Raw genomic sequence first — 27,276 nt, 5'->3', positions numbered from 1 at the left:
CGGGATTGTCTGAAATTGGCACATTTCCTTTATTACATTTCGTCATGTTGCGCAATACTGTTGTAATGTTCAAAAACTTCACATTTCACTATTATTGGGGGCACATTGACGTAATATTAGATACATCCCTCTTCTGATGTTAACTTTATTTTATTTTAACCCTTAAATAAAACAACCAGATAAACCACTTTTATTATTACGTCATACAGCTTGTGCTATTTTAATATTAACTGGTACTCTGATGCGCTCGTACTGGCACGGAGCCGGCGCGTTCGCCATGCCTTGCCCAGGCCTCTCCCGTCGGTGGTAAGCCAGAGCCATCTAGAGCGTCCTTGCGCATGCTGATCTCGCTCGGCCACCCTGTTGTCATGATGTAATTTTTATCATATGTTAACATTTGTATTTTTAAGATATTCTTTAATCACATTCAGTTAATTGCGAACTTACCATAATATACAATGCGATTCATAGGCCCGAGCCCTTCTGCAAAGTTGTAAGAATCACGAGAATGGCCACAAAACCGTGAGTAGTCAAGAATCTCTAGAATAGTGAAGAAATTCACCAAGGCAGAGACAGACGAAAAAATTCATAGTAGTGCATTCGCCAAAATTCACGACAGACCTAATAGGCAAAGAGAGAAAGGGAGTCAAAGTTGTAGTATGTTTACTACCAGGGTATTGAAAACTGAATAGGCATCTAACACTGTTGGGATTGATGGATGAAGTCATGTGCAATAAAAAAATCTCCGAATATCATTTAACAAAACAAAATATCAGTTTTGTAGAGAAATAACAATCGTGTAATTAAAAATTATGTAGAAAAAATTTACTTTAAAGAATTTACCATGAATAAATTCTTATATAAAAGATTAATTAATATTCTAATAAATAATGGTTTCCAACGTGAGATCGATTATCATTAAAGTAATTAAAATAGTAAAAAACAAATTGCTTAGATAAAAGAAAGGAAGAAACTAATGTATCTACTGTTAAAAAATGCAGGTATTAATTTAAATACAAAAGGAAACTGAAAATATAAATGACGAAATCAAAATACATTGTTACTTTTAGGTTGTTATAGACCAAAGCATAAATCTGCGGATTGGATCTAGCCCAAAACCAATCCACAAATTTATGCTCTAGCTTTTAGATCTTCTCTCGCAGCTACAAACTTAATCGGAAAATTAATTTGTTTTTATAGGGTTCATTTTATAGTTTTTGGCTGATTTTGAACCATGATATAATCTAATTATGATTTATGAAAGACTGGAAAAATATTAATGTTCATGTTTAGTTACACGGAGTATTGTAACTAAACGATTATATTTTTACAAATTGTAAGTTTTGGGTTCGTTGAAGGACTATTAAAGCTACAATTTAAAAATATTTTTACAAGATACAGAGTGTCCCAAATAAATAAAAAATATCAAAGTTGTATTTTTTTAAATGGAACACCCTGTATATTATTACACTTTTAGGTTCTAGGATTAAAATCAAGGTAAATTTGATTAAAGTTTATCGCACTTAAACCTTACCGTTTTTGAAATATTTTCAATTTTGTGAAATTGCAGTAAAAATTTTAAAGGTTTATTTCTCGAAGGGTATCAAAGTTTTTAATACTAAATATTTACTAAAGTTTATTTATTAATCAGGTATTGTGTTAAAATAATAAAAATAATACTACCTCATACAGAGTGTCTACAAATTTATTTTAAATAATTTATAGCTTTAAACGGCAATAACTTGTTTAATTTAAATGGAACACCCTATATATTTTAGGAGAATCAGATGCACAATTTAATTGTCTATCAAATTGTATTATGTCATTTTTTACATACCCCTTGTTGCAGAAACTGCACCCTGCAGAAAAAGCACTTTCTAATAATTTAGACCCCATTTATTAATATACCCATGGAATATTGACATTTTAGATTGTTTTTAAAGCAACAAATGTACGAAATGTACAGGTGCTAAAAACGATAATATTACTAGCCCATTTGTATACAAAAAGAAAACTATTTAAATCTTTATCAAAGAGTATACCATTAATTAAATATACCACCATGATTTCCGCCCAAATATTAATTAATTACATACTTAATTTTGTTAGTTAATAAATTATTCTAAATAAATGGGGATTTGTATCAGAAATCAATATAATAATAAATTATGAAAATGAACGTCTTTATTGTTGTAAATAAGCATTCTCAAAAAATGAAATAACATTTTTAATGTGTTACTTTTTACCACATTCTCTAATAGACATACAAAATTTAGTTTTTAGTATTTGGAGCAATTATTATTAATCAACGCACACAGTCAATTAATGTAGTTTGAATACTGGAATCATATTAATTGGTCCTCGTTAACAAATATTTAAACATTTTTTTTTATTTTCTAATGAAATAAACGGAACCATATCGACAATGTTAGTATCTGTACTCTTTAAAAATTTGTTACCTATTTAAAAATAATCTAAAATGTCAATATTCCTTGGGTATATTCATAAGTTTGATATTTTTAATTTATTTGGGACACTTTGTATCTTGTAAAAAGATTTTTAAATTGTAGCTCTAATAGTCCTCCAACGAACCCAAAACTTACAATTTGCAAAAATCTAATCGTTTAGCTACAATACTCCGTGTCGTATGTGGTGAACAACCCTGTATATTTTCTATCCTTATTAAGAGACTAAATTTTATAATATTTTTGATTATAATACATGTCTATATGTGTAATATGAAATAAATAAAAAAAATTAAGACGTTATAGTACTAGAACTAGGAACTTCGGGAAAACAAGAATTTTAAGAAATCTGGCTGCCGATAGACGTTACGTTCACTATATACTGCTACTATTATTGTCTTTGTCGGCTCCATTGTCGTTATCGTTTGGACAGACGAATTGAGTATCCCTGTAATCCAATTGATTTCAGAAATACTATACCATACATTTTTTTTTTTTTTAATCTTATAACCCTTGGAATTTAACTTTGTATATTGAAGACGGGTTGTTACATAGTAATTTTTCGTTTAAAAAATTGCCGATTTGAACTTAAAATTGCTATACTCAAAACAGTTTGTTTATTTCATATAATAAGAAATAATCATGATAAAAAATCTTGTGATGTTACGGCCTATCACCGAAGCAACATTATATAAAAGTCTGTGATTTAATAAATTAGGCTAAATAAATACGGACATGACGATCGATGACATTTCTCATATAAAATGACAGCGATCTTCATTTCATAGCCATCGCTGACGCCGTTTTTTTTCGATTCCACTGTATTATATTCAGAATGAAAAGAAATATATTTATATTCTAATTAAAAATTGTTATTCTTTTATTCTAATTTTACTGCTTCCATTTTATCAGTACATTTGTATCACATATAAAGTCCAGATTAATTTAATGGGCCAGTTAATTTATTATATAAATTTATAAAACTGCAACATTTAATAACAAAATTGAAATGTTTATCGCCAAAAATAAACAGAAATATTGACGAATACTTGAAAAGAAATATGAATTTTTAAAAATACAGAATATTTCATTCAACCGCAAATCGACCTTAATTCTATTTTTTAGAGGTTCAATGTTAAATAATTTAGGGGCAAAGGCTCAGCTACCTCGAAACACTGCTTCCTGATATGTAAGTCACCAAAATTAAGCGATGTTAAGTAATGTTGCAGGGACATGAGCGTCAATATATATGCCTGCTTTATAGATTATAGAAAGGCCTATGACTGTGTGTCGCACCAAAAACTTGCCGAGATTGTTAGAACCATCGGTGTGGATGAGGGGGACCTGCGCATTATCACCCAGTTATACTGGAACCAGACTGCAGAGATCAGGGCGGATGGTGGAACATCTGTTGAAGTAGCAATTAGGAAGGGCGTCAGGCAGGGGTGTGTATTATCACCACTCCTTTTCAACATCTACTCCGAGGCGGTATTCCGTGAGGCACTAGAGAGCATTAATGATGCTATCAAAATCAATGGTACCCTGATCAACAATATTCGCTTCGCAGATGATACAGTCGTACTGTTTGGACAAACGAATTGAGTATCCCTGTAATCCAATTGATTTCAGAAATACTATACCATTATAAACTATACAGGGTGCTTCGAACTGTATTCCGGAAACTTCGGCAGCATATTCTGCAGATAAAAATAAGTAAAAAAGTTCGTATAAATGTATGTCCTAAAATGCTTAGTTTCGGAGATACAGGGTGTAGAAATTTCATTTTTATTTCGATTTTTTCCAAATAATTTATGAAGTAACGTCCATATTTGGATGAAAATTGGTGCATAGAAGTTTTTTGATATGAGGAATTTGATTTTCATATCAACATGACTCCTATTTGTAGGGGGCGCCACCTACATGTATTTTAACTGTTTTGAAGAGTAATAACTTTTCATCCGTACCTGTATAAAACTACTGAGTAAAAAAATATACATTTACGTCTTTTTTTTATGTAAAAAAGGTCTCTTGGTAAAAATCGCTACGCGTAATAATAATAATAATAATAATAATAATAATTTCTATGTGGGTTAGCAACCCATGTAGTGTGAAATATTGCTCCAAAAAATGTAAGAAGCAATCGAGGCGGGGCAGGAGGGCAAGCTGCTCCTGTTCGGAACCGTCGTGATGATCAGCTTGCAACAGATGACGACCCAGCACCGAATAATGGACTAGAACCCGCTAGAAGTGTTTTGCAGGACATACGCCCTACAACCACCCTAGCAGGTAAAGCACGACAGAGGATGAAATGGACCGACGAAATTAACAAAAACCTACTCCTCTGTTACTTCACCGTTACTAATCTCCAACAAAATACAACAGGATATAGAAGTCAGTTATATCAGGCCTTTATGAACATCTATCCAGAACTTAGGGAAATGATCACAGAACAAAGACTATCAGACCAAATTCGAGTCATAATACGAAACAACAGAATATCTCCAACAGAAAGAGAAACTATAAGAAGACAAGCGGCCGAAGCCATACAAAATGAAGACGAACCACAAGCACAACAATCAGCTTCACCTACATCACACCCACAAACAATCACACCAGAAACACCCGAACACATACCATGCTGACTAACACCCAAAGTTCATCAGCAGAGTCGTCGATAAGACACACCCAACACGAAACATTAATCCCGCCAACAGACACATGCAAACCATCTAATCAAATTGATGAAACATTTAATGAACTATACGCCCAATACCAGGGAGCAAACCCATCATCCAGACCTTTCATTACCAGACCACAAAACACACAAAATATCAAAAACACCATTGCAATAATTAATAACATCATAGGAAAAAGGATTGAGGAATCAAACAGCTGCCTAGACATTGAAGAAATTCTCACGCTCGTATACTGTGGAGCAGCAACAACTATGCGAACCCACGAACAGAAGAATAAAAACAACGACTTAACTAAAACTAAAGCAGCAATACCCCCATGGCAGCATCGGCTCCAGAAAAAGATAGCCACACTGAGGAAAGAAATTGGAGTCATCACACAACATTTGAAAGGAAACCTAAAAAAGAGACCCCCGCAAAACATATTACCAGATATCAGCTCAGAAGAATCAGTAGTAGAAATATTAGATACTAAAAAACAACAACTACAGGCACAAGCAAAAAGACTAAAACGATACAAGAAGAGCCACCAAAGAAAACAAGAAAACAAACTTTTTAACACAAATGAAAAAAGGTTCTACAGATCTCTCGAAACAACGGAACAGCAAATAAACAATCCACCATCAATTACAGAAGTAAAAACTTCTGGGAAAATATCTGGTCACAAGCAGTAGAACACAACAGAGAAGCTCAATGGATAACAGAAGAAGAAAACAAGCAGATAAATACAACAGCCATGCCAAATGTAACAATCACCTTAGAAGACATCAAAGCTGCCATATCCAAGACACACAACTGGAAAGCACCTGGAGACTACAAAATACAGAACTACTGGCTAAAATCATTCACAAGCATCCACAAACCACTAACGAATATATTACAAAATTTTGTACAAGGAACGGAAGCCATCCCCTCTTTTTTAACTCAGGGAGTTACCTACCTTAAACCCAAAGGCACGGACACTTCACCCCATCTAAGTACAGCCCTATAACATGTTTATCAACAACCTATAAATTACTAACGGCAATAATAACAACAAAGATCAACACTCACCAGCAGAATAATAACATCATATCAGAAGAGCAGAAAGGATGCTGTCAGGGATCTAGGGGCTGCAAGGAGCAACTGGTGATAGATGCAGAAATACACACTCAAGCCAAATTAAAACGTAAGTCTCTACATTTTGCATACATAGATTATCAGAAAGCTTTCGACACCGTCCCACACTCCTGGTTCATACAAGTTCTACAAATATACAAAATCCACCCTCAAATCATACAACTTCTGCAGAGAATAATGGCAACATGGAAAACTACCCTAAACATCAAAATGAAAAAACAACTCATCCACACAGGACCAATTCAAATTAATAGAGGAATTTTTCAGGGTGACTCCCTCAGTGCACTCTGGTTCTGTATTGCGCTCAACCCCCTATCGAACCTACTCAACAAAACGCCCCAAGATGCTTATAAAATATCCTCACTCACACATTCATCTACCATCTCGCACCAGCTATATATGGATGACCTAAAGCTTTATGCAGCAACAGAAAACAACTCAACAACCTTCTCAATATTACAGAAACATACAGTGAAGACATCCAAATGAAACTAGGAACAGATAAATGTAAAATAAACAGCATTATAAATGGAAAACACTCGATACAGGAAGAATACATTCTACAAGACTCAAATATCATACAGAATATGGAAATGGATGAGACATACAAATACCTCGGATACCTACAAAAAACAGGATTAGAGCATGCCAACATAAAACAGCAACTAAAAAGCAAATACAAAAACAGAATAAAACAAATACTCAAAACAGAACTGTCCGGTCGAAACAAAGTGAAAGCAATAAATACCTATGCAGCGTCCGTCCTGACGTATTCATTTGGCGTTATAAAATGGAGTGACACAGAATTAGAAGAACTAAACAGGTTAACAAGAACAACATGTAACAAGTACCGAATACACCATATACACGCGGCAACAGAAAGATTTACACTAAAAAGAAAAGAAGGAGGAAGGGGATTCATGGATCTAAAGAACATGAACTACAAGCAAATACACACACTCAGAGAATATTTCAGAGAGAAAGCAGTTACCAGCCCACTACACCGAAGCATTGTTAACCTAACAACATCAGGTACACCGTTACAATTCAACAATGAAGCATTCATACCAGTTGATGCAATTACAACAACAAAGACTAAAATTGAAAAATGGAAATCCAAAGCCCTACATGGAAAACATGCAAACCAACTAACACAACCACACATTGACATAGCAGCATCCAATGCATAGCTTACTCATGGTAACCTGTTTGGAGAAACCGAGGGTTTCATAATAGCAATCCAGGACCAGATCATCGCCACACGTAATTACCAGAAATACATAATCAAAGACCCCAAAACACCTACAGACAAATGCAGACTATGTCACACACAAACCGAAACAATAGAACACATAACCGGGGGATGCCCTATACTTGCTTCCAGACAATATACCCAAAGACACGACGATGTTTGCAGAATAATCCATCAGGAAATAGCAAAGAAATATTCACTCATCTGCTACCATACACCATACTACAAATATCAAGCAGCTAACGTTCTAGAAAATAAGACAGCCAAGCTCTACTGGAACCGGGATATAATCACAGACAAAACCACACCACACAAAAACCAGACATCACGCTCATCCACAAACCAACCAAAACGACATACTTAATAGAGATATCCATACCAAATTCACAAAATGTCAAGAAGAAACACACTGAAAAAATTGAAAAATATATACCTCTAGCAGAAGAAATAAGGCAGATGTGGCACCAGGACATTGTAAAAATTATACCAATAATAGTGTCATCAACAGGATTGATCCCAAAATCATTACATGATAGTCTGAAAGGCCTTGAACTTCCACCAAAACTTTATATACCCATTCAAAAAACAGTTATCCTCCACACATGTAATATTACACGACAAGTCTTAAATACACAGTAAAAAGCGTTGACGCTTGACTTAAGTCCGCGACTACGTTAAATACCGGAAAGCCCGAGATTCAAGAACATAATAATAATAATAATAACGTTTATTAAACATTTTCTCTTGAAATTAAAACAGATATAAAATAAAAATGGTTCTCGAGATATTTGGAGTCGTAATTATCAATACCTGTCATTGACATAAATTAAACATGTTGACTAAATAGTTATTAGACTGAAGTCATCAATTTGAAATGTTTTTGTGCCAAAAGTTGAACAAAAACTATTTTATCGTATCATTTTTTCGCAGAAAAATTTATGATTAATTTAAATCAATAAAAATTTCACAAATATATTGTTTCAGTCAAATAACTATCTACTCAACGTGTTTATTTTTTTGTCAATAATGACATGTATTGACTATTTCCATTCTAAATATCTTGAGAACGATTGCTTGTAGGGATTTTTACCAAGAGACATTTTTAACGTAGAAAATCACAAAAATGTATTTTTTTCACTCAGTTGTTTCGTACAGGTACGGACGAAAATTTATTACACTTCAAAACAGTTAAAACACATGTAGGTTGCGCCCTCTACAAGTAGGAGTCATATTGACATCAAAATCCAAATTTCTCATGTCAAAAGACTCCCAGACACCAATTTTCATCCAAACATGGACGTTACTTCAGAAATTATTTAGAACAAATTGAAATAAAAATGAAACTTCTACACCCTGTATCTCCGAAACTAAGCATTTTAGAACATACATTTATACGAACTTTTTTACTTATTTTTATCTGTAAAATATGCTGCCCAGGTTTCCTAAATACAATTCGGACCACCCTGTATAATTAAATAACGAATAATTATTTCCATTACTGGCTGAATCGTAACCAACAAACATTGATAGAACGAAACCTCTCAAACCTTTAGTTAAATATTTCATCTGAAAGATTCGCGATGTTACACATTGATTTTCCATTTAAATAATTGCGGTTTTGAGTCGATATTTCTACTCGAGACCGCCTGTCACTCCTCATTCTTGCCTGCCTGCTTTTCCATTCACTAAAACTGTATTACATCGCAGTTGGCACATCTTGATTGACGATTTGTGCGCTAGGATGTGTCCTTAAATGTCATGTGCATACGAATATTGCTGCTGATATAATGAACGCATATAGGAGACAGTGGAGTACCGAGATAGAAAGTATAGAGATTAGTAATGGGAATTATCGAATAAAAACTATCAAAACATTCGATAGTTGCAATTTATTCAAATTGTTCTATTATTTTAATTACTTATTGTGCTTTTTAGTGATATTTTGTTGTTATACTGCATTAATACTTTTTATTTCAGATCTAAGAGAATGGTTTTATCTACTGCTATATGTATAGCCGTCCAGTTGAATTATGTACTTTTACTAACATTTATACCTATAAAAAAATAAAAATGAACGTGTAAAATTTTCATTCTCATTTTGCGATCTCAAAATTAATAGTTTGACAACATTATTAATTATACAGGGTGAGTCATAAATAAGTGCAAATTAGGGGTGGTATATTTCGACCCCACAAACATTATAAGATTTTTTTCAATAATTAAAGAATTTGAAAATTTAAATTTTTTTGAAAAAAATGTGATTTTTTAAAATTTTTAGTTAAAAAACATTTTGGATTTATTTAACAAAAATTGGTCAAGTGCGAGTCGGACTCGTGCACGAAGGGTTCCGTACCATTCATTATCTACACAAATTAGACACTATAAATATTATTATAAACTTTTTTTCCGATTTAGCTGAAATTTTGAATGTGCGTATAAGTAATTTAAAAAAAATGAAGAAACACATTACTAAAAATTGTATTAATCAATAATAAATATGTAAAAAGTAAAAATAAATATGTAAAAATATGTTAAAATTAAAAAAGAACGTTAAAATAAAAGTCGCCTTGACTAGGATTCGAACCTGCCTTACTACGGCTCCAACGTCATAGCAGCGTAAAGTCCTAACGCTTTAAACCACGCGGCTACCGAGGACTTGAAAGATTCTATGTAAAATTCTTACTTAAAAGATAATGTTTAGTGAAAGTACTTTTTTATTTATAAACATTTATTTAATTCTGTTTTTAGTATTTGTTCTTATAGCGACAACATAGATACATTATCTGTAAAAATTTCAACTGTCTAGCTATAACGGTTCATAAGATAGACCTTTGTGACAGACGGACGGATAGCGAAGTCTTAGTAATAGAGTTCCCGTTTTTACCCTTTGGGTACGGAACCCTAAAAACGGTAGAGAGAAAAATATCTTTTTTTTTATTGAGATCTACCAGCCCCGAAAATATTTACACTTATTAAAGACTCACTCTATATATGATTATCTAAGTTAAGTTTAACTAAAATTTAAAAAAACTTTTCAACAAATTTTTCAAAAAAATTCCAAATTTTCAAATTCTTTTTGTCGCGAAAAACAAACCTCATAGACGTGTTTCTGGGGTCGAAATATACTACCCTTAAAAATATTTGCACTTATTACTTAATTTTTTAATTTAAATAAAACATTTGATAGTTGAAATCACTCAATTAGCATTGGGACAAAACCACGGTTACCACTTGCATGAACGAATGTTTTTATTCGAGTACGATATTTGGAATCACTCATTTAGTAATCATTCGATAGTCTGTATCATTCGATAGTTCCCATCATTAATGCATGTTTTTGTTATTTATTTCTAGTAAGACAAATTCTCAGCTGTCAATTCCTTTATTTAAATGTATTTTCCCGGATAATATTTAGGTGTAAACTTGAAAATTGTCAGAATATTTTATACCCTTTGAAGATAAGTTTATAGATGGCAGGATAGCTCGTATAGACATGTAATAAAACTTTTATATGTCATGCTGGGAATGTTGGGTTTTGTTTTATCTACGGTAAAATCAAATTAGCGGCAGAATTAATCTATTCTACGTTTTAGTATTCATGTCCTCTCAACCAGATTTTACCATCATAAAATTTATATCTAACTTTGGGAATATCTAGGATGTTTTTTAACTACATTCTAAATTTTGAGACAAATAGTTCAGAGGACAACAAAATTTACTATTTAGGTTGATATGAGTATTTTTTTATTAGAAAACTTTTTTTTCACTATAATATTTCCTTCTGGGACTTGACATAAATACTAATTTTTAATTGTATAAGCAATACAAATTCAATTCAGTTAATTTTTGCCAACCATGGACATATATAGCGTTGGACTGACTAACTGGAATTTAAATTTCCCGCTAGTGATTCAGGTGATAGCTCTGCAGTCAAAATATGTCAAGTTGCCACATTTAATTATTTATTTCTTGATATTTTGAATCGTTTTGACACTTTAGTTTTTGGTTTAAGTGAATTGTGTGCTGTGATAATTTAAGCTTAATATTTTTTACTGGCAGACCTTGCAGTCGAAAATAGTTCCTTTTAGAACCGTTTTTACTGCGAAGTGTACAAAATGTCGATGCAGCTTAACAGCCATTGCAAAATACTCACCTCAACCTTATTAGAATATTTTAAACAGGAAAACGGTAATAATGACACTTTATGTTCTTTAAGTGCTGTTAAGGAGGTGAATTTTCTTGATGTAAATAATAACTCTTTATATAATTATAAGTGCCTACCATATCGAAAAAAATGAATCAAAAAGTGTCTAACAAGATGAGTACATAAGTTCACAAGTAGTATAAAACACAAAGATAAATAATAATAATCAAAGTAACTATTTGACATATTTCTGAAAATAATTTTATTTCATAAAATATATTTCTTATTGCATTAAAATTAATGTTATAACAAACTTAATTAAATGGATATAGGTAGAGACAGAATCATAAAGCTGTAAATGTCAATACGATTGGTAAACTTCGATACAAGTCTAAATCTGTATTAACCTATCTCATTAATTAATCTTATAACCCTTGGAATTTAACTTTGTATATTGAAGACGGGTTGTTACATAGTAATTTTTCATTTAAAAAATTGCCGATTTGAACTTAAAATTTCTATACTCAAAACAGTTTGTTTATTTCATATAATAAGAAATAATCATGTTAAAAAATCTTGTGATGTTACAGCCTATCACCGAAGCAAACATTATATAAAAGTCTGTGATTTAATAAATTAGGCTAAATAAATACGGACATGACGATCGATGAGATTTCTCATATAAAATGACAGCGATCTTCATTTCATAGCCATCGCTGACGCCGTTTTTTTTTCAATCCCATTGTATTATATTCAGAATGAAAAGAAATATATTTATATTCTAATTAAAAACTGTTATTCTTTTATTCTAATTTTACTGCTTCCATTTTATCAGTACATTTGTATCACATATAAAGTCCAGATTAATTTAATGGGCCAGTTAATTTATTATATAAATTTATAAAACTGCAACATTTAATAACAAAATTGAAATGTTTATCGCCAAAAATAAACAGAAATATTGACGAATACTTGAAAAGAAATATGAATTTTCAAAAATACAGAATATTTCTTTCAACCGCAAATCGGCTTTAACTCTATTTTTTGAGGTTCAATTTTAAATAATTTAAGGGCAAAGGCTCAGCTACCTCGAAACACTGGTTCCTGTTATGTAAGTCACCAAAATTAAGCGATGTTAAGTAATGTTGCAGGGACATGAACGTCAATATATATGCCTGCTTTATAGATTATAGAAAGGCCTTTGACAGTGTGTCACACCAAAAACTTGCCGAGATTGTTAGAACCACTGGTGTGGATGAGGGGGACCTGCGCATTATCACCCAGTTATACTGGAACCAGACTGCAGAGATCAGGGCGGATGGTGGAACATCTGTTGAAGTAGCAATTAGGAAGAGCGTCAGGCAGGGGTGTGTATTATCACCACTCCTTTTCAACATCTACTCCGAGGCGGTATTCCGTGAGGCACTAGAGAGCGTTAATGATGCTATCAAAATCAATGGTACCCTGATCACCAATATTCGCTTTGCAGATGATACAGTCGTACTGACTGGCAACATTATACACCTTCAGAACATGATGGACTGCATCGTTAAACATAGCATGCAGTACGGATTACACATCAATGTTGTGTAATCCAAACCAAACCAAACCAAACTAAACTAAACTTGTTGTATTTTCCAAAACACCGGGAAAGACTGTCCTCAGAATTAACAACAAGGGGGTAGAACAATTATCGTCCATAAAGTATCTAGGAGCCCTAGTTACCGACGCTTGCGACCCCAAACCTGAAATTTTAGCGAAGATCGAACAGGCCAGACGTACTTTTGCTTCCATGAAAACCCTCTTCTCCAGCCGAGATCTAAGCCTCGAACTGCGCATACGTATGCTGCGTTGCTACATCTTTCCAGTATTTCTCTACGGCTCTGAGAGTTGGACACTCAATCAGACATTGGAAAACCGCATTAACGCTTTTGAGATGTACTTGTATCGTCGTATGCTGCTTATATCCTGGATGTATAGAGTGACAAATGAGGAGGTAGTCAGGCGGATGGGCAAAGACAAAGAGCTCCTATCAACAACGAAGGAAAGGAAGTTACAGTACATCGGTCACATCATGAGGGGTGATCGATACGAGGTGCTCAGACTGGTCATCGAAGGCAAAATTGAGGGCAGGAGATCAGTGGGAAGAAGGCAAAACTCCTGGCTTAAGGATTTGCGTCGTTGGTTGGTTCGGAAGAACATCGATCGAAATTTTCAGAGATGCGGTTTCACGCACCATCATAGCCAGTTGGATCACCAACCTCCGAAGGAAGATAGCGGCCTAAGAAGAAGAAGTAATGTTATTGGTGACCGTCTGGAAATTCCGCCGTGGTGTTGTTCTATGGCAAAAGTGTTCAAGCATATGGCATCCAAGCCGGTTCGAGGCCGCATAAAATCGGAGTAAGAATCGATTTAGACACTTGTCAACTGAGAATGATATGGCCAAAGACCGCGGTTCGGATTCCGCGTAAACAAAGTAGGCCCCGTCAAAAAAGAGACGTTAAACACCAATTTTAATTTATATTTATATAACGGGTGCGTCTCGAAAGTGGTTCACCCCTATAACATTTTTATTTTTTCAGATAAAATAACGAGACTTGGTACGTTAGTATATGACATAAATTAGGATTGATTGACGTATTCAATTGTTTTTGGTCACTTCCTGTTTCACCGGAAATGACTACAACTTTTGATTTTTAAATAGCACCCTCGGTATTTTTTACTTAGAAAATGTCATTCTAAATAGAATGACATATCATATGTCAACTTTGGACATTTTCGCTTAATAAAAAATGTATTTTAAATTTCAATCTAGAGCACCATGGTTATGTTAAAAACACTTGGCTTGTCCTGGCCAGTTAAAAAATACCCAAATCGTATTTTTAATCATATCTCAATTTTTTTCAAATGGAACGAGGGTGGCTCATTAGCATATTTGGAAAAACCATTTTTTTACGAATAATTTGATACCACACACTTGGTATTAGGCAAATTGTAATTTCAAATAAACCATATGCGAAAAAAATGTCAAAAGTTGACATGTGATATGTCATTCTATTCAGGGTGTTACTTTTTATCGAATAGAATAAAAAAATACCGAGGGTGCCATTTAAAAATCAAAAGTTATAGTCATTTCCGGTGAAACAGGAAGTGACCGGAAACAATTGAATACGTCAATCAATCTTAATTTATGTCATATACTAACGTACCAAATCTCGATTTTTAACTGAAAATATAAAAAAATTATAAGGCGTGAACCACTTTTGAGACGCACCCGGTATATAAATGATTTAGTTAAAGTTCGATATTTTGAAACAGATGCTGAAATTACTCTAAAATACTACAATGAAATATTAGGCAGTACAGGGTGAGTCAACGATAGAGTAAAGTCCATTATCTCATTTGTTTCGAGGTTTACAAAAAAATATTAAATATAAAAGTTATAGAGATGGTTAAGATACACATTTTAAAATTATTATACAGTATACAGGGTGCTTCAAAAAAGTGTGGCGAATATAACATATGTTTTTTTAAATGCAACACCGTATTTTTTATTTTATTTTTAGATTCTGCGTAAAATTCCATAACATTTTTATATATAATAGAAAACAAATTTCTTGCAGTATAGGTATATAATAAAATTATATAAGTATTCTTGCCACTTAACTGCTGATACAGAAATTTAATTCTACGCTGTGTTTGTCATAATGTGGATCAACCTGCTCTCACTACCGGTTTCGGAGCCCTACTCCATCATCAGGTGAGCTTGGGCAGATCCACAAAATGACAACCATAGCGCAGAGATAGTTAATTCCGACTTTGTATCAGCAGTTAAGTGGCAAGAATACTTATATAATTTTTTATATATAATGTTATATACCTAAAATTAATAGTTTTTGTTATATTAAAATTTGTTTAAACAAATGTTAGATTGCAGTGGGTTAAAAAATTGTCAATGATGGCATTGATTCTGCAGTTGGACAACTAAAATTTGGTAGGAGAATTTCATAGAGATATAGAAAAAGACCTATGTAAAGATATTCTAGTTAGATGTTACAGGGTGTTCAAAATATATTTAGGAATTTGAACTACTTAAAATTAAGGAATTTCAATTTTTTTAAATGGTACACCATATATATTATCATTTTTTCAGATAGATTTTACCAAACTCTTCAACTTTTATTAAGAATGTCATATACCTATTTTTATTAGTTTGCGATTTATTCCAATTTTTGCTATTTTTACCCATATTTTTAATACAATTGCGCTATAACATCATAGTTACCATGGCAAAAAGTAATGATTATCACAATTTTATGTCTGTTAAGCAAGTTAAGAACAAAATTTGAATTTTAGTTTAATTTGTTGTAATAAGTATAAATGGTAGACATAATAGTTACAGATTTTCTTGAAATGAATTAGTCAATGTGATTGACATACACGGACAAGCTTAGAAAACCACATTTTTTGGTTCAGTACTATATATTATACAGTACTTTGCTAACTACTATAAGGATAGATGTATATTATCTAGAAAACATCTTTTAGTAATGCAGTAGAGTAATATTAGCTTTACCAAATGAATTATAAACCAGAATTACTACGAGAAAAAACTTACTGCATGTCGAAGAAAATTCATATATCAGTAGTCTTCAGCAAATAGTTAATTTAGTATTACCCTAATCTGTGGCTATTCGCCCCGACGAAAAATCCCAAGTGTCATCTTTAATAATATAGAAATACACCAAGAAATTCACTACTGCGATTTAGTTTATTTGAGTAAAGTTAATTAATTTTAACTAATACCAGCAATTGTAACTAATTATGAAGCTACTTGTTAAAGGTAAGTAATAAATAATTTTGTTTTGTCATGGTAACTATGATTTTATAGGGTAATTGTATTGAAAATATGGGTAAAAATAGAAAAAATGGGAATAAATCGCGAACTATTAAAAATAGGGATATGACATACTTAATAAAAATTGAAGAGTTTTGTCAAATCTATCAGAAAAAATGATAATATATAGGGTGTCCTATTTAGAAAATTTGAGATTTTTTAATTTTAAGTAGTTGAAATTCATAAATATATTTTGAACACCCTGTATGATTTAACTAAAATATCTTTACATATATCTTTTTTCTCATCTCTATAAAACTCTCCTACCAAATTTTGGTACTCTAACTTCAGAAACAATGGCACCACTGACAATTTTTTACCACACTGCAATTTAACATTTGTTTAAATAAATTGAAATATTACAAAAACTATTAATTTTAGATATATAACATTATATATAAAAAAGTTATGGAATTTTACGCAGAATCTAAAAATAGAATAAAAAATACGGTGTTGTATTTAAAAAAAAACATATGTTATAGCCGCCACACTTTTTTGAAGCACCTTGTATACTCTATAAAAATTTTAAAATGTGTATCTTAACCATCCCTATAACTTTTATATTAAACATTTTTTGTAAACCTTGAAACAAATGAGATAATGGACTTTATCGTTGACTCACCCTGTCCAATTACATTATCACACTGATATGTATTCTTTATATTTAAATTACTCCGATATTATTAACGATTTTGTAGGTTATTAGATATAGCTTCTTCAAGGGTAAAATACAAAACAAAAAATATAAGTCGTCTTTAATAAAAAAATACTGTAAGATAATCAATAAATATACTAATAATACAAACAATATATTTTTAATATAAGAAAGATTTATTTTACATAATATACAATTTTATGTTACCGACGCGACAGCGACCTAACAATATTTCATGTCACGAAGAACATCTTGATGCAGAATATGTTATGTATGCATATTGTTTGCCAGTCATATACAAACAAGTACACATTGCAGATGACATAATTCTGGTGGATTAAAGATAAAATATTCAAACAAGTTGACGGTAAAGTTTGTTTCTGGTAGCACAACTTGATTTTTAGTTTCTAACTTATTTCTGTATAAGGTTTAGTTTTATACTGCTAATATCATTTCTTATTTAGAAAAATATGTTTATTTTTAGAATAAAAAATACCGAACTGGGAAAATAGTATATTGTTTTATTAGGAGTAAAAATGATACGACGAGAAGTTGGTTTAAAAATAAGCGACAAAGAATATGCCCTATGATAATATATGTGCTTCGGAATAGGTCAAATTAAATGAACTATAGTAAAACAATTTCTCTTGACTTTATCAGGCGCGTTATAGAGACACGGATCACATCACTCCATCTGTACACATTGATTTGTGTGAGTCCGTTGAACAGTAACAAATCTTATATGCCTTGCCTAGTTTAGGACGGAAGTAATCAATAGTCGGGATCAAGTTCGTGTTATTTATACTGTTGTTAACTATCTAACAGGTTTACGAATGAATAAAGCCATTGAACGGGCTATTTGTTAGGGTCTTACGTCAATTGGTTAAAATACACCGTATGCAAAAATAATTTCTTGTATATAAAACATATGTGAGAATGAGGATTCACTTTTCAATTTAGTTGTGACTTTTAAAAGTGAAATATAGTTATAGGGTGGATCGAAAATTAACTTTTTTCAAAATTTGAAGTGGCTAGTCTGCAAAAGGTGTCTATTGTGACACAAAATAACGTGTTAAAATCCCAGCTAAATCAAAAATATTTTATAGGTTACACAAAGGCCTTGAAGTTTTACAATAGTGTTACGTTTTTCGTCGGTTCCGTGTAGATAGAAAGCCACAATTTATTTAACACTAATTAACAAACAATAACGATTAAAAAGAAACTTAAAGAACTATTTACAGACGATTTATAACTATTTATCTAGAAAGAATTTATTTTGAATTTAGTGCGTCGATTGTAACTGTACGCGTCGACCGCGCGGTTGTTTTTCTCTGTCCTCTTCAGGCTTCAGGCGTCGGCTTATATATGAGAGAAACAGACAATCCAGATTTGTCTCGAAAATTCCTAGCTGCGTTCTTCGTCTCACCAGCTTCTATTCGTTTTCGAACGTCGCCGTGCGGTGCCTATGAGTCATAGCCGAGTGGCCAAGCCTAAGGCCGAGTTCACACGAGTCCGCAACAATAGTATCTAAACATAGCAGACTAATATGCTATTAGTCGTTGGTTAATATATTCATTATTTATTATGCCCGATAACAGTTACTTATGATTCAAAATAATCATCAGGTCGTTGTCATTATTTATATATTATACAGTATGATGATGAAAAAAAGACGGCGTCTAAGACGGCTGGAGAGTGACAGTTGGAACTATATCTTAAGCGCCCCGTTCAATGGCTGATCTGCCTGTTTCGTGCAAACGAATTGCCGCTAATGCACAATTTAGATGGGCCTTCAAACTGGATCGTGGATATTCTGGTACAATTGGGAAAGCTTTAAAAAACTGTGAACATTTACCAATTACATAGTTTCATTGGATTCAAAGTGAAAACTTTCCCGAACTTTCCTGACGACCTGAGTAGCGATCAAAAATATTTCATATGTCAAACTGTTACCTCTGGTGTTTGCACGGAGAGCCTAATATATAGAAACCAGCACGAATTATCCCATTCCCGTTGGTTAACAGCCGCAAATAAACATTAAGACTTTATATTTCCTCAAATGAAATATCAAAGAATATTCAAATATTAAGTGAATATGTGGTTAAGGTTTACGCACCTTTATGGTTCCATATCATATTTAAGACATCATATAAGAAAGACCTCCGTCATTTATTAAATATGGTTAATTTATTAATAGAATATTATAAGAATTATTAATCCAGTCATTCAAAGGAATGGTTTTTATGATCATCCAGAAAATATTTTAATTGCGATGGTAACTGATGAATCAAAATCTATAAGTAAGAAAGTTTGTCAGCAAACACAGGATAATGATTTTTTTAAAATTCCAAATATTAATTTTAACGCAACAGACTTCGTAGAGCTCATTGATTGGCAATCTTGCTGGTGGTATATACTAATATTTCAAACGAGGATATATTAACAATGATAGAAAACCCCGATACATTAGAAATTGTTAAATATCCGTGGAATACACAAGCTATTGAACGATGTGTTAAACTTTTTACTGAAGCTTCTATGGCGGTCTGCAACAGGGATGAATGTATTAAATCAAGAATATTCTCAAGACAACAAATGCCGCATTTCAATACATGTGAATATTCACTAGACATTCCAGAAAATTTACAAGATTACTTAGGAGGTGGAAAGAGGTGATCTCGGAGGTGATAGATTATAGACGTGGTGGAGGGTGGAACTCGAAAAGCAGACACCTCCTAGTGATGAATTCTGAGTTATATTTTATGGTTAAAATCATAAAAGCTACGAATTTCAAACCTCCAGATGAACCTCTAGATTAAAACCTAAGGATCGAGATTAACTACCCAATTAACAACGTTTAAACACTAGCCCCTCGCAAATTAAAAGAATCGACCGATTTAGCTCCACCCTATTCGTGTTAAAATGTCTCTAATTATTTTGAGAAGTTTCCTTGTATCATCAGTAATTTCCAGGTTTGTAATATGTATATGATAATAAATAGATTAAAACTCATATTTCAGGAAACAGGGCGGGCATTACAGATTTTTGTAAATCAGTTTTAAAATATAAAGAAGGTTTAAAAGTTGAGTTAGTAGAGAAGACCTCCATAAAGTAATGTTGGTAATGGGACCAAAGATCAAATAACGCACTTGAAATATATGATATGTACAATAATTGTAAGTAGTTTTTGTAACTGTACTGAAATAAAAACAAAAATTAAGAGACATGGGGTGATCTATTAGCCTATAACATGAAACTCATCATCCTATCTCCAAGTTTTCTATTAATTTCACTTATTAAACAACTATAATTATTCAATAATCTTGATAACTCTATGAACTCTCGAATATCGTCAAAACATGAAAACAAAAATTCTCTTCCTATAGTTCTTACGTCTTTTTAACTGAGATATAAGAAACAAGGGAGTTAATAATCTCAGTGAGAAAGTTTATAAAATACGTTTAAGTAAAATCTCTTCCGATCTGCGCTAAAATACCTTTATTCTTATTTAAATAATCGCAATAATATATGTTTTTATTTATGACAACCACTAATCACCTAACTTTAACATCAACTTGACAATTCACAAAAATGTTATTGTTAACCAAAGAGTAAATAAAGTTCTAAATTCGCCAACTTATTTTTCATTAAAAAAAATTACCAATTTTCATAACTGTGTCGGCCATATTGAGAAACTTTTAAAAGATTTGTACTATAGTCAGTCTGTTACAGAGTAACGTTTGTTAAATGTAATTTCTAGTAGTCGTATTGTTTTCCTGTGCATCTAAAATTTTTCGATCAAATGTTTATTATTCTGTGGGGGGAAAATCCGGTCTAAAAAAAGCGAACCAATAAAATGCACGCCAAAAAAAAATCAGTGATAATGGATTTCGAAACGGTCCAATATTGAGTTGTGAATGAACAGATACGTGACAAATTTTCGTCCAGCTTTTTTTTTGAATGAAAGAGATTTATAATATCCCCTGTCCTAATATTCCTTTCTCTGGAATATCACTTGGTAGAAATTATTTTTCTAAAAATAAAGTATAATAAATAGTAACAAATATGTATGTAGAATAAATCATATTAAGGAATATTTTGAAAAATGTATACTAAACAAAAATAACAGTATATGCAAAAAAAGTAGTATGAATAACGGATAATAATAATTGACAAAAAGAAAAATTATCGTAATACCTAGAAAAAAATGTGAAACTTAAAACGGCCAGTTTTTCAAACGTTCCTGATTCCCTCATTCCTGAAAATATTTTGAATTTTAGTGAAAACTGTTCCCAGTAATTAAAAAATCGCACTTATTCCCAATTAGCGATTTTGAACCATAATGAGTTTTTAATTGAGTTAGCAATGTTCAGTTAGTAGATTCTACGTTGTATGGGAGGGTAGAAGTTAATGACCGCGACCTTATAGGTCTATCCCTTTTTGGAGTTATAACTCATCACACAGTCTCAGAGCTTCGCCAAAATAAGTATCTAATACGATTTTCCAGAAGTTAGTTCTCCATCTTCGATATCAGTCGTACCAAAGTTTATGGCACGAATGGTTGTCGTCTGGGCGGACTCAGTGATCAGATGTTCTGATGTTTTCCTACAGAATCAGCATTGGTCGTTGTTTTCTAACTTCGATCTACTGAGGTGTTCGTTGAGAAGACACTTTCCTGTTAAAAACGCCGTGACAATCCATAGATCGCTCTTACTTAAATCAAGAAAAATCTTCGATTTTATTCGGTCGTCCTGAATTGGTAGATTATAAAGAAGAAAACAAGACTCTGAAGCTTCATTCAAAACCTCGAAATCAGTGGAATAAATTAGTAGCTTCAATTAGCCGTAGAAGTTTGTTCCTCTAATTTCAATGTAAGCATTCAGAATGTCAAAATTCGTGGTAGAAATTTTCAATTAGTAGAAAAAGTTATCAAACTTTTGACTAATTTTTATCAAACTTTTGAAAAACTTTTCCACTAATTATACTTCAAAATTTGCGAGAAATGTCATTTTGGCCTTTGATTAACTTGCGTCAAGAGAAATTGTGGTTAGAAACCAAAAATGTATTGTTTTATAAGCTAAATATTAGGCTTTCTCTATGGATACAACTGATTACTGCAAGCTGTTACTAGGATATTCTATTAATTTTAATTGTGTTTTTTTGACATTTGACATTGTGAATGATCGTAAACTAAAAAGTTTAAAGTGTAATTATTGAAACCACTAATTTATTCCACTAATTGCGAGGTTCTGAATGAAGCTTAAGTCTCGGTCTCATACATCTGTACTAAAACTAAACTGATGTGACAAAGCGCGGTTTTAGAGGAGGGGTCACAGGGGTAATTCCCTCAACCTCCTACTCCAATCAAACTTTATAAAAATAAAAAGTTTAAAGCGTCCATTCTCAAAGTAATTATTACTATCTTGTGAGTTTAATTTAAATTTTACTTACTCAAACCCCCCAAGCAGCATTTGGACGTCGGGACAACGTTGTGTCACGCGACCAAACGTCGGGGCGCAACGTCGGCACAACCTCATGCCAACCCTAGTCTGCACTAGTTTGGAGAATAATTTTTGGGTCGAAACGACGTTGGATACCTACGTTTGGCGAGCAGCCTAATTTAGTACAAACTGCAAGGTTGTTTAAAATCCTAATTCACAGAAATACAAAACTATAATAATATGGCGTCTAAGTCGCGTTTTATCCTAAATTGGGATAATTATAGTAAAAATATTATTTTTATGATTTAGTTAGAGACATATGCCAGATGGCAGTAAAGGAAAACAAAACAAAAGTATTTAAGTGTGGAGGATGTTTGAAGATCATAATTATTGAAACACTTTAACCAACTCTATAACTCGTTACCCAAGGCAAAAAAGTTAAACGCAAACAACTTTATTGACAAATGTATTGTTTCTACTTTGAAAAATACTAATGGGCCTTAAAATTAAAGAAGTTCTAAAAAAAATTTTGAATTTTTTTTAGTTAAATGAGAATAATTTATTCGCAGTCGAAAAAAATAGTTTCCGCGTGTTGTTTAGGGTCAAATATTTCAAGTTAATGTATTCAAAAAGCAGGAATTGCTATTTCAGGAACGCAACATTTTCTTATTCAAGAACATGGCGGCTTTCACTTTGTTGTTTTGGAGATTAAGATGGAGTAGTTCGAGAAGTCACATACTGGACTAATAAAGTCGCAGTTCAGCCTTAACAGGTCGAATACTAGTCGCAAGATTGCCTAATTTAGTTATCCTAGAGTCTAGCTTGTGCCGCCCTCTATATTCTAAATAAACGAGGGAGTGGATAAAGTATCGGTAATATGTCGATGTATAATATAAATTTAGTTTTATATGTGCCTTTCTTACGTCCCATTTTAATTAGTTTTTTTTTATAAAAACAAAAACAGCACTGAAAATTTTATATACAGAACAATGAAGTGAAAATTTAAGATTTAAGGTTATGGTTCAGTACAGTTGCAAGAAGGTAGTGGCTCGACGTCCTACCAACGTAAGAATAAGGAAATCTAAACAACGTTGGAATTAGTAAAACAGACGACGCTTGCATAACGTTGGAATAGGTCTTGAAAGTGACGTCGGAAAACTCTTTATTGCCAATGGTCATATGGCAACATCGTAACTACGTTGTCCGAATCACCTAAAGATCACTTAAGCAAAAAAGGTTGCAAGACAACGTTTATTCGACGTCGCAGAAGCTTTTACTTTGTTGTAGTACTAGTGCAACGTCGGCACAACGTTACAACAACGTTTACATTTATTTTAATACCCAAGGTACGAAGCTAACTATTTTTTGTAACTAATCCAACGTTGTGTTTAGTAAACATGTGGTCGCAAGTCGTGAAAATGCTACTTGGGCGTGATGATTGTGAAAAAGTGTCATTAAAAACTAAAAAACTGTGTTGTGAACTGTGAACTGCAAAAACCATCGTGGATCGTGGCATAACTAAAAAAAAGTTTCCAGTGTTTCATAGGTATTTTACATACATGTCCTTATACAAAATAAAGTTTTTTGTATGCAACACACTGTATTTTATTTATAAAATTAAAAGAAAATAATAATAAATTTGAATAAATAATATTTGGCGACGTAATTCCGGAAAAAGCCGAATTATCAAAAGCTTTGGGTCGCGACCTTTGCAAGAATAGTGCCAAATAGTGTTTACATTGTCCTTATGGGCACTTTCCAATCTAAACTTGTTTTATTTATCTACGATTTCTACTGATAAGCAGTTGCATAAATATATCACAAAATCATTATCTATTAATCCTTTAAAGTTCAACTAGCCCTTTGCATAAGAGCTGAAATATTTTGAGTCTTTTTATAGGTAAAATAGGTAATAAAAATCTAAAACAAGATGGTCCAATTTATGTTCTTAACCGTGTCTAAATCTATCTTCAGGTCCTATTAAGGAAAAAGAATGGGAACGACTGGAATTCAAAGACAAAAGGTAATTCGTTTTAAAAAGAATCGCACTTGAAACGATGTACAATCTCCGGACAATGAAATGGCCAAAGAAATCGCAATAAATTTCTTTTCGATTGAGGCACGGCTTCTTAGATTTTATTTCAGCTAAAAATTGTACCACATAAGACAGAATACTACAGATAACATGAGAATACCTAAAAATAATTTTCAAATACTAATTATTACTTTTTTATAACAAGTCAGGAATATTCTCTTTTTTTCTAGCGAATTTAAATACTCTCTAATCTTTGCTTGTTCTAAAATGATCTCATACTTTTACACATACATACATACCGACTACCGACAAAAAAAACATGAAAATATAGTACCGAATAAAAACGCCGTCCAGTTGGCTTGGAAATGACAATCCATGACATTCTCCATATAATTTCAGATATATCTTCATTTCATAGCTATCGCTGACGCAGTTTTTTTTTGATCATATTGTATAATTTTTTTCTAAAGGTTTAAAAATTAAAAGACGTTTCTATGGTAATATAATTTAGTTTTCATCTTTTGACAGATTGCTATTGGTAGGATTTTAATTTATGTTATATCTTTTGCTGTTTTAATTGTTAAAGAAGCACAAAACTTATTTAATTTAATCTTTGAATAAAGAGATTAAGGCAGGAGCATATCAAAAATGTTAGGTCGAACGCGACGGGGTCCTAGTATAACCTTATAAAAAAAAATAAAGACTTAAATTCCGATTTATCAGTGCCGTTCTAATTTTAGTCAAAACGTGTAAAAATATGATGTAGAGTAGACGTGGGGTAGACTCAATAATTTGTTGTTTTATTTTATGTTGCCAATAAATGTTGGTAGTTCCTAAAATTGTTATGAAAATATATAATTAATAGATAAGTCATAATAATTATTTATTAACACAAACATCTACGCTACTGAAGTACCTACTGAAGTCAAATTGACGTATCTAAAAAGTGGTGAAACGGTGAATTTTTCCTTTCACTGGTGTACCCATGATAAGATACTATATAATATATAAAATGGGTATACCTAATACAAATACGGACGAAAACTTATTACTCTTCAAAACGGTTAAAAATATGTAGGTGGTGCGTCGTACAAGTAGGAGTCTTACTGACAACAAAACCGTATTTCTCATGCGAAAAACCACACAGATTAATCCTAACACCAATACTCATCCATATATATGAGGCTAGTTCAGAAATTATTGAAAAATGAATTAAAATGAAACTTCTACACCCTGTACCTCAGAAACGAAGCATTTTAGGTCATAAATTTATACAGACTTTTTTACTTATTTTTATCTGCAGATAGGGTTGCCAACCGTTGTCTCTTCCAGAGGACAGTCCTCTTTTTAATCGTACTACTTTCTCTCACGTATTGCAAAAGTCCTCTTTTTTACATACTAAACTCAAAATATAAAAAATATTCGTCTATCGTCACAATGCTTAATAAAATTGTTAAAAGAGGGTTATTTCGTATTTTCTCGTCTAACATTGCATCGTCTAGGCTTATACTTACTAACCTACTGCCATTACTCGCTGACGAGTATTTGACACGCATCAGAAGATGGTTACGCAAGGCGTTTCCTGTCATGAGCTTTTCTGTGACTAAAAAGCCCGATACGTGATGTTATCTCTCTTCCGCACTCCGTACATTCAAAAATCTCATTACTTTGTTGCCTCTTTACTTTATGGTTGTCGTTAATTAACTGAATTTACAATTCTCCTCCATTGCGTTCTATTGTGCGCTGCTTCCTCCCACTGATGCTGCATACTTATCCCCTTTAAGTTTTCATCAAAAACATCCTTGTATCTTTTGAGCTGTCCACCCGGTTTCCTCTCATTTTTTATAGGTTCACCGTAAAGAAGAGATTTCAGTAGGCGGTTTTCTTGCATCCTGCATAAGTAGCCAGCCCATCTTAAGCGAGATTTAGTAATCATGACTTCAGCGCTCTCGCAGCTTGCTTTTTCAAGGACTGATACGTTGGAGACATGATGGTACCATTTGATTCTTAACAGTTGTCTAAGGTGTCTCTGTTGCAACTTGTTTAATGCGCTCGTGTGCCGGCGGTACGGCATCCAGGTTTCGCTTCCATATAACATGGTGGGGATTATTACTGCTCGATACACTGCAAGTTTCGTTTTTGTTCTCAAGTCATGATTGTAGAAAACCCTGTCTTTTAATTTCCAGAATGCTCTTGAGGCGCTGCTGATTCTGTGCTGAATTTCAGAGTCGATATTTGCCTTTTCCGAAATCAAACTGCCGAGGTAATTAAAATCCGATACATATTGCAATTTGTAATAGTTCTTCTCCGAATTTAATAACGCTGTTACGATTTTCCGGGGGAGTGATGTTCAGTTTAAGGCCCAAAGTATGCCCAGGTATATGTGTTCAGCATTCCCTGTAATTGCTGTAACGTATTTGCAACTAGAGCGCAGTCATCAGCGTATTGGAGTTCTGTGATGAATTTTATACGTGTTTTTGCCCTGAGTCTTTTTATGTTGAACAGACCGCCGTCATACCTGTATCTAACACATATTCCTCTTTCCTGCAGTTTGCTGTGCACTATAATAGAGAGG

General features: G+C 32.6%; 1 protein-coding gene across 1 annotated transcript in view; it reads left to right on the top strand.

Annotated features, from left to right (window-relative positions):
• The window catches only part of LOC115875949, a 248,141-nt gene that overhangs the window by 49,208 nt on the left and 171,657 nt on the right, over nucleotides 1–27,276 (top strand). The gene's annotated exons all lie outside the window — the stretch shown is intronic.

Source organism: Sitophilus oryzae, unplaced genomic scaffold (assembly GCF_002938485.1).
Source record: "Sitophilus oryzae breed Bouriz unplaced genomic scaffold, Soryzae_2.0 scaffold_1396_pilon_pilon, whole genome shotgun sequence".
Classification (NCBI taxonomy): Eukaryota; Metazoa; Arthropoda; class Insecta; order Coleoptera; family Curculionidae; genus Sitophilus; species Sitophilus oryzae.
Note: the sequence above shows the minus strand (reverse complement) of the source record. Positions and strands in the feature narration are given on the sequence as shown.